Below are 14,569 nucleotides of genomic sequence, written 5' to 3'. Positions count from 1 at the left end.
ACCATTTTATTTTCATTATGAATCACAAAATGGGGCTATTCCAATTTTATCAATCCATTTTGATTAGATAGGTTAAATGATGTTTATTGAACAACAGAAACACTACTTTATTGCCCAAATTCTCAGTATTTTTATAGCTTTCATTTTTTTGTTGTTGTTGTGTTGGAAGACATATCCTTAACTTCATTTTTCTAAAGTTTATCGTTATTTGGTATTTCCATACTCTTTTTTTTTTTAATTTTGTTTATTTATTTGACAGAGAGTGAGAGAGAGCACAAGCAGTTGTAGCGGCAGGCATAGGGAGAGGGAGAATCAGGCACCCCGCCAAGCAAGGAGCCCGACATGGGGTTTGATCCTAGGACCCTGGGATCATGACCTGAGCTGACGGCAGTTACCTAACCAACCAAGCCACCGAGGCACCCCTGTATTTCCATACTCTTTCCAGCCACAATTGCTTGGCACATTTTAACAATGTGCTAAAAAATACTCAACTTAATCATGTAATTTTGTACTGTGTTATGTTGAATTATTCCAATCTAAGACTCTGAGGCAGAAATTTTTATGCAGGAGATTTCATAGGAGTGTTTTGGGGGAAAATAGCTCTGGAAATAAGAGAAGCAGAATTGGGAAGAAAAGATATTAAACTGATGCAAAAAAATGATCTGGGAGCCAATTATATAGAGGTGGATGATTTACAGAGTTGTCCTGGATCAGTGAAAGAGGGTCAGATCTTAGTATGATGCTGAAACCAATCACTGGGTATAGGAAGAAGGAAAGGGAAGCCATCTGTGTTGAGGGCAACACTTGGAGAGTTGTGATGTCAGCAAACAATATACCTTGTAATTGAGGCCTCAGGCCTGAAGGACAGTTTTGGTGGTGCATCATATCATTTAGTATAATCTTACCTGTGCTATACAAGTCCATTTACATCATGTGGTAAGTTCAGCCCATCAAAAATACCTTCCCTAGGATAAGGGGAACATTCGCAAGGAGTAGCTAGTGGAAAGAACTCAGCTTCCAATATTTCCAGCTGGTCTTGAGGATACAAGTGATGCTCATTATCTCTCATCTATGACTCATTCTAAATTCCCTAACCCTCAGCTAGGATCTCTTCTAATCTAGGTGACTTATAAAATGGGGTGACCCAGGCCTCCATACCTGGGGGATCTGAACTCCTATTTGCCATGGTCTTTTCAGGCTGGGGCTGCTGCACTTGTCTATTTGCTGCCCCAAATAGGCAAGGTGGGAGTACTAAGAAAACATCCCAGTGGGTTCCAGGGAGACACTGTATTCTCTCCTGCCTCCGGTATATAATAGCATTCTTATCTCCTCTTGTTAATCAAGGTTAAATCACCAGCTAATATGGTGACTCCTTTCCTTGCTTGTTCTTCTCTAGGCACAAAGTACCTGAAGTAACTATCAACAGCCACCAGTTAATGAGAATTTTGCTGTTTCCTGTGGTGTGAATAATATCTTTCTGGAAACCAAGACCTCTAAGTCAACATTACCAAGAATGGAAAGCACAAATTTTCCAGTATCTTGGCATGGCAAACAAGGCCACTTTTATCCCTCTGTTTTATGACCCTAGATGGCTCAGGCAGTTAAATGTCTGCCTTTGGCCCAGGTCATGACCCCAGGGTCCTGGAATTGAGGCCCGCATTGGGCTCCTTGCTTGGTGGGGAGCTTGCTTCTCCCTGAGCCTGCTTCTCCCTTTGCCTGCCACTCCCCTGTTTGTGTTCTCTCTCTCTCTGACAAATAATGAAAATCTTAAAAAAAAAAAATTATCTAAGCAAGTAGTAACTAGAAGATAGATGGCTATAGTTAAGGTGTATAGTTTTTGTTCTTTAAAAAATAAAATAAATTGAAAAACATTCTTTATGACTACATGGTGCTTTAGCGATTTAAGGTTAAAATAAAATATTGGGAATAAAACTACAGAAAATCCCCTTTTTAATAGACACTTTTCTCCTTATATGTATTTAAGAAACATTTTAAATTATTGTAGTTTGGGGAAGTCAATAAATGCTATCCCAAAACACTGAATAAAATGAAATTATTTATCAAAGTATATGGTGGAATAATTTCTTTGGTGAGTTGACATTGGATATGGACCACAGAACTATGTATTATTTTCCACAAAGTGAAAGGCAGGAGAACATGATAAATTTTGCTAACTACAATTGTCATTCTCGATATCATGAAACAGTAATGGAACAGGAAATTTATCACATGTAAAAATACATCATTTAATAGAGAGAAAAACAACCAGGTGAGCTTTATTCCCATTCCACTGTGTATAAGTGGGTCACTTTGGTCCATCCTCTGAAGGTAGAGTTTATAGGAGACCATATGATATTGCAAGTAGTTAGGTAATTTCTGGAATATATATATTATATATATATATAATGGAATAATATATTATAGAGCCATACTGTAGTATAATTACATTTGCAGATGTGAAATCTTTGTTTTTCTTATTTAAAAAATATTTTAGTTTCTTACCCTTTTTATTTCTTTTGCAGTATTCAACCTACTATCCTTTCAATTTGGAGTGATTTTCCTTTAATAAATGGCTTTAATTTATTACTGTGTTATAGCTTATGAATCAAGAGACCAGAATAAAAAAATTATAATAACTGGAAATTCCACAAAGTTAGATATGTTATAGTTAGAAAAATTAGGTGATTCTGTGGCTACTTTCTATAAACTGTGAGAGTCTATAAAACAAAGGTTAGATAAAAGAACTTATCATTTATTACCAAGTCAATCCTAGGATTGAATCCTCCTTTCTATGGAGGAGTTACAAGCAGGAAATTTAAACACATGTTATTTTGGCAGGATTTCCTCATTGGTTCCTCAGTCATAAAGATGTCTATATATAACATAATATCTGCAGTTTAGCAATATTCCCACATAGGACATATTAATACCCCATAACATCCAAATTGCCACTTTAAACAGTATTTTCACAGGACGTAATTTATAGTTTTGATTGCTTCATGAAATTATGTACTCATAGCAGCTTTTTAAAAAACAACATTTCTACTTGCAAGGATATGATGTCCCTTTTTTTTTAAACAATCAGAGAAAAGTTTGTTTTATTTCCTTCATTGGATATCCTCCAATGTCCTTAACTTTGACATGCTTCCAATTTTCTTGGCATGCTGAGAACACTGAAGCCAAGCTTTTTATCACTCTAATGTGTATCTTGGGTTCCCGTGGATGAAAAAATTTCCCTTGAAATCAAAATGTCACAATAAGATTGGTTAAAATTACAAGGTTTTATTTTAAGGCAACTCATTTTCATCAAAGTCTTCTGCATTTTTTTTTCATTTTCTAGTTCTGTCTACTGAAGCGTAATACAAACCTTGTCATTTATATGTACAGATTTCATATTAACCTATGTTGTACTTCTTTGAAAAAAATTATTACCTTTCAGAGGCTTTTTACACTTTTCACTTTCTTAATTTTCTTTTCATTTTATAAAGTGCCTTTAAAAAGATTCAGTAGAGCAAATATTTTCTCCCATCCAGTAGGTTGTCTATATACTTTCTTGTGGTATGTTTTAAAGTGCAAAACTTTAAAATGTTGATAAAGTCCTATTTGCCTATTTTTTTGGTTAACTTTTATTTTTGGGTCATGTCTAAGATTGTAATACCATTGCTGGATTCAAAGTCACAAAAATTTACTGCTGTATTTTGTTCTATGAGTTTTATATTTTTTAGCACTTATATTTAGGTCTCTGATTCATTTTAACTTTTATATTTAGGATGAGATAGGGAACCATCTTCATTCTTTTGCATGTGGATATCCAATGTCATGGATCCACTTGTTGAAAATCATATTCTTTACCCACTGGATGGTCTTGGCATCCTTCTTGTAATCAATTGACTATAAATGTAAGAGTTTTTATTTCTGGTCTGTGTCAGTTCTATTCCATCATCCTGTATGGCCATTCTTATGCAGTACCACAAGGTCTTGCTTACTGTAACTTAGTAGTAAGTTTTGAAAATGGAAAGTATGAGTTGTCAACTTTGCTCTTTTGCAAGATTGTTTTGGTGGTTTACTGAGTCATATGTTACTATTTATGTGCATGTGTTGTAGTTTGTTTTGTTGGAAAGTGTACATCTTAGATAACATATTGGAACAGCTCTGCATATGGATTCCCATCCCCTCTCCTTGTGCCTTGTATTTTTAAATTAAATTTTATAATTATTTATTCATGTAGTGAATCACTATTAGCTTATAATCTGTATTTACATTGTATATAAACACCCTTCTGAAATTTTGTTCTTTCTACATATATTTTTAATGAACATGTAGATTTCTAAGAAAATTTTTAAAATTTAAGTTCAATTAATTAACATATAATGTATAATTAGTTTCGCAGATAAAGGACAGTGATTATATAATACCCAATGCTCATTATGTCATACACCTTCCTTAATGTCCATCACCCAATTACCCCATCTGCCTATTCCCCTCTCCTCCCAGCAACCCTCAGTTTGTTTCCTATGATTAAGAGTCTCTTATGGGTTGTCTCCCTCTTTGAATTCATCTTGTTTTATTTTTCTCTCCCTTCCTGATCCTGTTTTGTATCTTAAATTCCACATATGGGTAAGTCATATGATAATTATCTTTCTCTGATTGACTTATTTTGCCTAACATAATATGCTCTAGTTCCATCCATGTTTTTGCAAATGGCAATATTTCTTTTTTTTTGATGGCTCAGTAGTATTCCATTGTATATATATACTACATCTTCTTTATCCATTCATCTGTAGGTGGATACTGGGCTCTATCCATACTTTGGCTATTGTGGACACTGCTGCTATACACAATGGGGAGCAGATGCCCCTTTGAATGACTACATTTGTATCTTTGGGGTAAAACCATAGTACTGCAATTATTGGGTCATAGGGTAGCTCTTATTTTCAAATTTTTTGAGGAAACTTCACACTGTTTTCCAGAGTGGCTGCACCAGCTTTCATTCCCAGCAACAGTGTAAGAGGGTTCCTGTTTCTCTGCATCTTCGCCAAAATCTGTCATTTCCTGAGTGGTTAAATTTAGCCATTCTCACCATTTTGAGGTGATTTCTCATTGTGGTTTTGATTTGTATTTCCCTGATTCCAAGTAATGTGGAGCATTTTTCATGTATTTGTTGGCCATTTAAATGTCTTTTTTGAAAAAAATGTCTGTTCATGTCCTCTGCCCATTCTTGATTGAGTTATTTGTTCTTTGGGTGCTGAGTTTGATAAGTTCTTTATAGATTTTGGATACCAGCCCTCTATCTGAAAAGACATTTGCAGATATCTTCTCCCATTCTGTAGGTTGTCTTTTGGTTTTGTCAGCTGTTTCCTTTGTTGTGCAAAAGCTTTTTATCTTGATGAAGTCCCAATAGTTCATTTTTTATTTTGTTTCCTTGCCTTTGGAAATGTGTCTAGCAAGTTGCTGCAGCTGAGGTAACAGAGGTTGCTGCTGGTGATCTCCTCTAGGATTTTGATGGATTCCTGTCTCACATTCAGGTTTTTCATTCATTTTGAGTCTATTTTTGTGTATGGTGTAAGGAAATGGTCCAGTTTCATTCTTCTGCATGTTGCTGTCCAATTTTCCCAACACTATTTGTTGAAGAGAGTGTCTTATTTCCATTGGATATTTCTTCCTGCTTTGTCAAAGAATAGTTGACCATAGAGTTGAGGGTCTATTTCTGGATTCTCTATTCTGTTCCTTTGATCTATGTGTCTGTTTTTGTGTCAGAACCATACTGTCTTGATTATAGATTTGTAATATAACTTCAAGTCTGGCATTGTGATGCCATCAGCTTTGGTTTTCTTTTCAATATTCCTTTAGCCAAAGGAATTTTTTTTTTAAGATTTTTGCTTTTTTTTTTTTTTCCCCTGAAGACTTTATTTATTTGACAGAGAGAGATCACAAGTAGGCAGACAGACAGAGAGAGAGGGGGAAGCAGGCTCCCTGCTGAGCAGAGAGCCCAATGTGGGGCTCGATCCCAGGACCCTGAGACCATGACCTGAGCCGAAGGCCGAGGCTTAACCCACTAAGCCACCCAGGTGCCCAAGGAATTTTTTTTTTTTTAATATATATTCTCACCATTTACTTTCTTGTCTGCTGAAGCAATCACTAGCATATCTGAGCCATGAGAACTCCCAAGCATCAGCATATCTCAGAGAAACTACAAAGCCATTCTTTCCACCTCCACTCAGCGAGAATTCCACATAAACCCAGGCAGCTGGCAGGTGACCATTGACCATCCCATCTCCAGAAATGGTGGCTAAGATTCAAGTGCTAGAGAAAGACTCCAGGTCACATCCTGTCTATGCTTTCTCTGCTGTATGACCCTGGGAAAATCAAGTAAGCTATTGGGACTCTTTTCTAGTTCCATACAAATTTTAGGATTATTTGTTCCAGCTCTTTGAAAAAAGTTGTGATGGTATTTTGATAGTGATTGCATTGAATGTATAGATTGCTCTAGGTAGCGTAGACATTTTCACAATATTTGTTGTTCCAATCCATAAGCACAGATTTTTCCATTTCTTTGTGTCTTCTTCAGTTTCTTTCATGGGTGTTCTATAGTTTTCTGAGTACAGATCCTTTGCGTCTTTGGTTAGGTTTGTTACTATTTATCTTATGGTTTTTGGTGCAATTATAAGTGGGATCGACTCCTTAATTTTTCTTTTTTCTGTTTTATTGTTAGTGTATAGGAATGCAACAGATTTCTGTTCATTGATTTTATATCCTGCCACTTTGGTGAATTTCTGTATGAGTTCTAGCAATTTTGGGGTGGAGTCTTTTGGGTGTTCCACACTGAGTATCATATCCCCTGCAAAGAGTGAGAGTTCAAATTCTTCTTTGCTGATTTGAATCCCTTTTGTTTCTTTTTGTTATCTGATTGCTGAGACTAGCACTTCTAGAATGATGTTGAACAGTCGTAAAAGTGGACATCCCTGCTGTGTTCCTGATGAATGATATTTGCTGTGAGCTTTCCCGTATGGCTTTTAAGACATTGAAGTATGTTCCCTCTATCCCTACACTCTACATAGAGTATCATGTCATCTGCTAAGAGCAAAAGTTTGAATTCTTCTTTGGATAGTGGACATCCCTGCTATGTTCCTGATGGATGATACTATATCCATACATGGTGAAGAGTTTTAATCAAGAAAGGATGGTGTACTTTGTTAAATGATTTTTTGCATTTATTGAGAGGATCATATGATTCTTGTCCTTTCCTTTATTAATGTAGTGTATCACATTCATTGATTTGCAGATTTTGAACCACTCTTGCATTCCAGGAATAAAGCCCACTCGGTTGTGGTAAATAATCCTTTTAATGTACTGCTAGATCCTATTGGTTAGTATCTTGGTGAGTATTTTTGCATCCATGTTCATCAGGGATATTGGTCGGTATTTCTTATTTGTAGAGTCTTTGTCTGGTTTTGGGATCAAGGCAATGCTGGCCTCATAGAAAAAGTTTGGAAATTTCCCGTCCATTTCTATTTTTTGGAACAGTCTCAGAAGAATAGGTTTCAATTCTTCCTTAAATGTTTGGTAGAATTCTCCTGGGAAGCCATCCAGTCCTGGACTCTTGTTTGTTGGGAGATTTTTGCTCCAATTTCCTTACTGGTTATGGATCTGTTCAGGTTTTCTATTTCTTTCTGTTTCAGTTTTGGTAGTTTATAAGTCTCTAGGAATCCATTATATTTCTTTCCGATGACCTATTTTTTTTGGCATATAATTGTTCATAAAATGTTCTTATAATTGTTTGTCTTTCTTCTGTGTGAGTTTTGATCTCTCCTCTTTCATTCATGATTTTATTTATTTAGCTTCTTTCTCTCTTTTTTTTTTTTTTGATAAGTCTAGCCAAGGGTTTATTAATCTTACTCTTTCAAAGAACCAGGTCCTAGTTTCATTGAGCTGTTCTACTGTTCTTTTGATTGCTATTTCATTAATTTCTGTTCCAATCCTTATTAATTTTCTTCTCCTGCTGGGTTTAGGCTTTATTTCATGTTCATTCTCCAGCTCCTTTAGTTATAAGGTGAGGTTGTGTATTTGAGATCTTTTTTATTTCTTGCAAAAGGCTTGTGTTGCTATAGACATCCTGCTTAGGACCACCTTTGCTGCATCCCAAAGGTTTTGAACAGTTGTGTTTTCATTTTTGTTTGTTTCCATTAATTTTTAAAATTCTTCTTTAATTTCCTCATTGACCCATTCATTCTTTAGTAGGATGCTATTTGCCTCCTTGTAATTGAGTTCTTTCCACATTTCCTCTTATGATTGAGTTTCAAAGTATGGTGCTCTGAAAATATGCAGGGAATGATCCCAGTCTTTTGGTACCAGCTGAGACATGATTTGTGACCCAGTATGTGATCTCTTCTGGAGAATGTTCTACGTGCACTCAAGAAGAATGTGTATTCTGTTGCTTTAGGATGGAATGCGTGAATATATCTGTGAAGTCCATCTGGTCTAGTGTGTCATTCAAAGTCTTTGTTTCCTTGTCGATCTTCTGCTTAAATGATCTGTCCATTGCAGTGAGTAGGCTGTTAAAGTCCCCTACTATAATTGTATTATTATCAATGAGTTTCTTTAAGCTTGTTATTAATTGGTTTATATAATTGGCTGCCCCCAGGTTAGGAGCATAAATATTTACAATTCTTAGACCTTCTTGCTGGATAGACCCTTTAATTATGATATAGTGTCTTTCCTGATCTCTTATTACAGTCTTTGGTTTAAAATCTAATTTGTCTGATATAAAGATTGGTACCCTACCTTTCTTTTGAAATCCATTAGCATGGTAAATTGTTTTCCACCCCCTCACTTTAAATCTGGAGGTGTCTTTGGGTCTAAAATGACTCTCCTGCAGACAGCATATTGATGGGTCTTGCTTTTTTACCCAATCTGATACCTTGTATCTTTTGTTTGGGGCATTTAGCCCACTTACATTCTGAGTAACTATTGAAAGTATTAATTTAGTGCCATTGTATTACTATAAAGTCACTGTTTCTATATATTGTCTTCATTCCTTTCTGTTCTATGATACTTTGGGCTCTCTCTTCATTTAAAGGATCCCTTTTAATATTACTTGGAGGGGTGGTTTAGTGATCAGAAATTGTCCTAGTTTCTGTTTGTCCTGGGAGCTTTTTATCTCTGCTTTTATTTTGAATGACAGCCTGGCTGGATAAAGTATTCTTGGCTTCATCTTTTTCTCATTTAGCACCCTAGTCTTTTCAAGCTAGCCTTTTCTGGCCTACCAGGTCTCTGTTGATAGGTCTGCTGTCACTCTAATGTTTCTACTATTGTAGGTTATAGACTTCTTGTCTCAAGCTGCTTTCAGGATTTTCTCCTCGTTTCTGAGATTTCCAAGTTTCACTGTTATATGTCAGGGTGTTGACCTATTTTTATTGATTTTGAGGGGTGTTTTCTCTGCTTCCTGGACTTGAATGCCTGTTTCTTTCCCCACATTAGGTGAGTTCTTGGTTATAATTTCTCCAATACATTCTGCCCCCTTCTCTCTCTTTCTTCTCTTTCTGGTATCCCAATTATTCTGATATTGTTTTGCTTAATGGTATCACTTATCTCTTGAAATCTCTCCCTACAATCCAGTAGTTGGTTATCTCTCTTTTTCTCAGCTCCTTTATTCTCCATCATTTTGTCTTCTGTATCACTAATTCTGTCTTCTGCCTCATTTATCCTAGTAGAGCCACCATTTTTTATTGTATCTTCTTAATGGCCTTTTTGATTGACTTGATTAGATTTTAGTTTTTTTATTTCTCCAGAAAGGGACTTTCTTGTGTCTTCTGTGCTTTTTTCAAGCCAATCTAGTATCTTTGTAATTGTTATTCTGAACTCTATTTCTGACCTGTTACTTATATCCAAACTGATTAGGTCCCTGGCAGTCAGTACTGCCTCCTGTTCTCTTTTTTGAGGTGAGTTTTTCTGTCATGTCATTCTTCCCAAAGAATGATAGATGAATGGGAAAACAAAATGCCTAAATGACAACAGTGACCCCAGAGATATATACAGTAAACAAATCAGAGCAGACCCAAAACAGAAAAAAAATTTAAAAAGAGAATGTAATCAGACATTTGAACAGAATGGAGAAATACACTGGATTCTTTGTGTATTTTGGTCTGTTTGATAGAAAACTGATCCCAAAATTGTAAAGGAAGAGAAACTTATGTATGTCCAAACACAAAATTAAATATAATGAAAAGATAGAATGTTCTTGTAAAAATATAAATTAAAAGATAAAAAAACCAACTATATAAACAGACAGGTAAACTTAACAGAAGAATACATTATATCCTGACTGTATTATGGTCCATTTATTAGAAGAAACTACATCTCAGAATTGTAAGTGGGGAAGAACATATATACACAAAAATAAAATTAAATACATTGCAAGGATAGAATGTAACTGTAAAAATGAAAATTAAAAAAGACTAACAAAAAGAAAAAAGAGAGTGAGAGAATATGATCAGAAAGAAAAACTTATATAAATACAAATATAAACTTAAATACAATGAAAGGATAGAATGTAACTGTAAAAATGAAAATTAAAAAAGGCTAAAAAAGTTGATAAAATAAGTTGGTTGAAAAATGAAAGAGAAAAAAATTAAGATTGAAAGACTAAGTAATGATGGGGGAAAAATCATAAATGCTATATACTATTTTCTCCTAGTGCCGGAGTTTTGCTGTTCTCTATGATCCGTAAACTTGGTCTTAGCTGGATGTTCTTTCTGATCTTTTGGGGGAGGGGCCTGTCATGCTGATTCTCAGGTGTCTTTGTCCCAGGCTGAATTGCACCATGCTTGCCAGAGAGCTAGGCTAATCTAGGCTAGGTAGCTAGCTTAGGCTAGCTAGCTAATCCACAGCTGTCGATTACTCTGTGTGGCTTTTGTTCTCTGAAGGCTTTCTGCATAGCTTTAGAGGATGCGAATGAACACTGCAGCCTCCCAATCTCCAGCCCCAGAGTTGAGAGCCCAGTTCCTCACTCCTCAGTGTGCCCTCAGGGGAAAGCAGTCAATTACTCCTGTCTCCCTGGTCTTCATCTGCACTCTGTGCTCTCCCAGCCTGTGACTTGGTGTTTCTGTCTCAGGCATGTGACCCTATTTCAAGTCTCCAAACCCTGCAGACTCCTGCAGTGTGCACCTGTGCTACTCTGCCCCTGAGAATCTTGCCACGGTTCTGCTGCTCCCTGGGCCCCATTCTCTCTTCCTCATTGGAGCAAGAAGCCTGCAAAATACACTCTCCAGAGTTGCGTATCATCTGACTTCTGATTGGCTTGTGCCAGTGAGAACATACAGATGAAAGATTGAAAGGCAGAAAGAAGGCAGAAGCTATTTATATTCTGCTTCTATCAGTGATTGCCAGCAGTAGTAGCAGCAGGTGACTGAAAATAGGATCCATGTTCCCTCAGGATCAGGGTAATTCCAATAGCATCAATAAAACTGAGGGCTTCTGAATTGAAAGCAGTCCAGTTTTAAATGCAGCAGGAGCAAAGGCATCACTTCTGGCATTTCAGTGACACATGCAGTCTTATTACTTCCAGCCTGAAGGAGGAAGCAGCTTCCAGATCTCTTTTTCCCCCTTTGTTCTCCATTCCCTCATGATTTTTTTCTTTTACCTCTGCTCCTCTAGTCCCTTATCCAATTCCCTGTAATATGTGTCTCTTGCTTGAAATATCTAGAGAGGTTTCTCTTTCTTGATGGGATACTAAACAATTCATTAATTCAGAGTAAGAAACACAAAGCATAAACTAGCACTTTCGGAGACTGTATGCACATTGCAAATAATCTAGGTGAATGAGTTGCAAAAAATAAACATCGTCTTTAAGTAGAATTATAAGGAATTATGTTTTCTCCAAGGATGTATGCTTATTTCATGGAGCCTGGGTTGTATTTCCTCTTGTTGCTGAAATCAGGTAGTTTAACGGTATTTACTACACAACGTAGTCTGATGATCCTAAATAAAAAAAATCTCTAGATATGACATCAGTACTCTCCATGTTTATTTTTGATGGCCTAGCTGCTTGGTTTTAATGAGCCACTTGCTCAGGAACCTGGAAAGAAAGCCTTGATTTTAATGAGTCATTCTCTAAGGGGCAAGGATGTGGATAGGAGGCTATATAAAAAAATCTCACATAAAGCAAGGAGGGAAAAGATGGCTTCAGAGAAAAGAAACATAATTCCATAATGTAAAAAAAGTCAGGAGAGAGAGGAGAAAAAAGATGTACAAAATAGATTAGAAGAAAAAAACAAAAACAATGTGCAAAGTGGATGAAATAAAAAGCATAAAATATAATTTTAGAAATGAATTCAAATATATCCATCAGCATTCAATATAAATAGATTAAGCCTCCTAAAGATGATAAAAATAACCAAATTGGATGAGACAAAAGATGTGATTTTTGCACAATTTAACAAAATCATGCCTGAAGTATAATACAGTCAGAAAAAAGTTGAAAATGAAAGCATGGGGAATATATGAGGAAAAGACTAACCAAAAATAAGTTTGTTCACCTTTGGATCTTTTGGAAAAAAAGAAAGTACTGCTAGAAATTATTTTAAAAATTCAGTCTGTTTATGAAAGATTCAAATTTCCAGGAATACATAACAATCTTAAAGTAGTATGTACTTTATAATATAACCTGAAAATATGTAAAGCAAAAATGGACAGAATTAAACAGGAGAAATTAACTACTTCTCAGAAGAGATATGTTAGCAGATTCAGATTCAAAAATCAGTTAAGAATATAAAAATATTATGAAATTATGAATATAATTACTTTGAAAGTAATTAATCCAGTGTAGGTGTATTATGCACAAATTTATTTCTGTATCTCCGTATCTGTCTCTGTATCTGCACTGACCTCCCATCTATGGATCAATATGAATAGATACATATAGATATATCTACCTAGCCTCTGTCTATCTCTATCACCTTGTCCTAGAACTTCAGAATACATATTCTTTCTGAACAAACAGGTAACATTTAAAAATTGACTGTGTATTGGAACCTAAAATATTCCCCCCAAAATTGAGACCAATTTTTTGGTCACAGTGCAATTAAACTATAATTAAATAATAAAAATATAACTGAAAATCCACTTAGGGTTGGAAGGGTAAATCCACACTTCTTTATAAGATGTGCCAAATAATTAATCATGATGAAATTTAGAAATAGTTAAGACTGAATGATAATCAAAATACTTTCTGTGGTATAAAGAAAGAAGGATATTTAAAGAGAAATATATAATATTAAATGCTAAAAAAAGAAGAAAAGCAGGAAATGAATCATTTAATCATAAGTTTTCCCATATACACACAAAAATAAGTCTAAGAACTAGCCTAACCAATTATATCAGTTATGTAACTAATATGCTATTTATACAATTTATTTGATAAATACAAGAATCTAAAAGAATCATTACTTTTTTCTTTTTAAAATAGAAAAGATTTATAAAACAGAAAATAGAATTTTAAAAATAGATTTTTTACTGATATAATTTCTTTATTACTGGAATAGTTTTTATAATTAAAAAATGTTATTTTTTAAAAGAAAGTGAATAACTTAGAATTTAGCACTGTTTTCCCTCCAAGTAGCTAAAGTAATATGTTTCTTTTGTTGCTGACATATTTAACAAATAAGAGACTAAAACATGCTTTTCTCACCTGAATTCCTTATAAAAAATAAATCTAAAAAATATATGATTAAACATGATTCTTCTTCTACTGAATCACTTTTAAAATTTAAGTTATTTATTAAAATTATTTGTCCTTGTGAAGTCAATTAAGAAAAGATGATTTCCTTCAGTATGAGGATAAGTCTCTTTCTCATTCATACATAAAATATGGTAATATAAAAATCTACTTTTTTCTCAGATCTTCTCAAGCTCGGTTAGATTACATAATTTACTAAGTGATGGGATATACTTTCATTATACCAAAATTTATAACCTTAGTAGTAAATTTTTATTCCAATACACCAGCATTTGTGAGTGCTAAAAATAGACTTAAGGGAAATTAAGTAAGGTAATATTTTTGAATTTGTGATATATTTATAAACATTAAATGGAGATAATGAAGATTTTGTTGTTTCTGGTCTATCAGTTCTAAGACAAGTAGAAATACAGTTGTGATCAGTATGCATACATAGCTTAAATTATACATTAACCAATTTTGTGTGACAATTATTTTGAGACCTAGTCCCTTTTTTGTCATGTCTCTTAAATTTTTATTTAAATTTATTTATTTTTCTTAATTAATAAAACAATTTCTCAAAGCAATTCCTGTAAGCATAATAGCAAATACTTCTTAATAACTCACATATCAACAATTGAAAAAACATTAATACATTCCTAAAGACAACAACCCTTTTCTTTCAAGTAGTTCACTTTTGTTACTCCCTAAGATTTACCCATCACAAAGACTCTTTGATTGTGTTTAATAATTTCTCACCAAACACTTTTGGTTTCCTACAACTTAAAAAAACCTTTTTATTTATAACACTTTTGTTGCAAAACTCCACCTTGTTTAAACTTCTGCAGTTTATTTAAA

The sequence above is a fragment of the Lontra canadensis genome, unplaced genomic scaffold, assembly GCF_010015895.1.
Source record: "Lontra canadensis isolate GAN:19392208 unplaced genomic scaffold, GSC_riverotter_1.0 scaffold11, whole genome shotgun sequence".
In the NCBI taxonomy this organism is placed as follows: Eukaryota; Metazoa; Chordata; class Mammalia; order Carnivora; family Mustelidae; genus Lontra; species Lontra canadensis.
Note: the sequence above shows the minus strand (reverse complement) of the source record.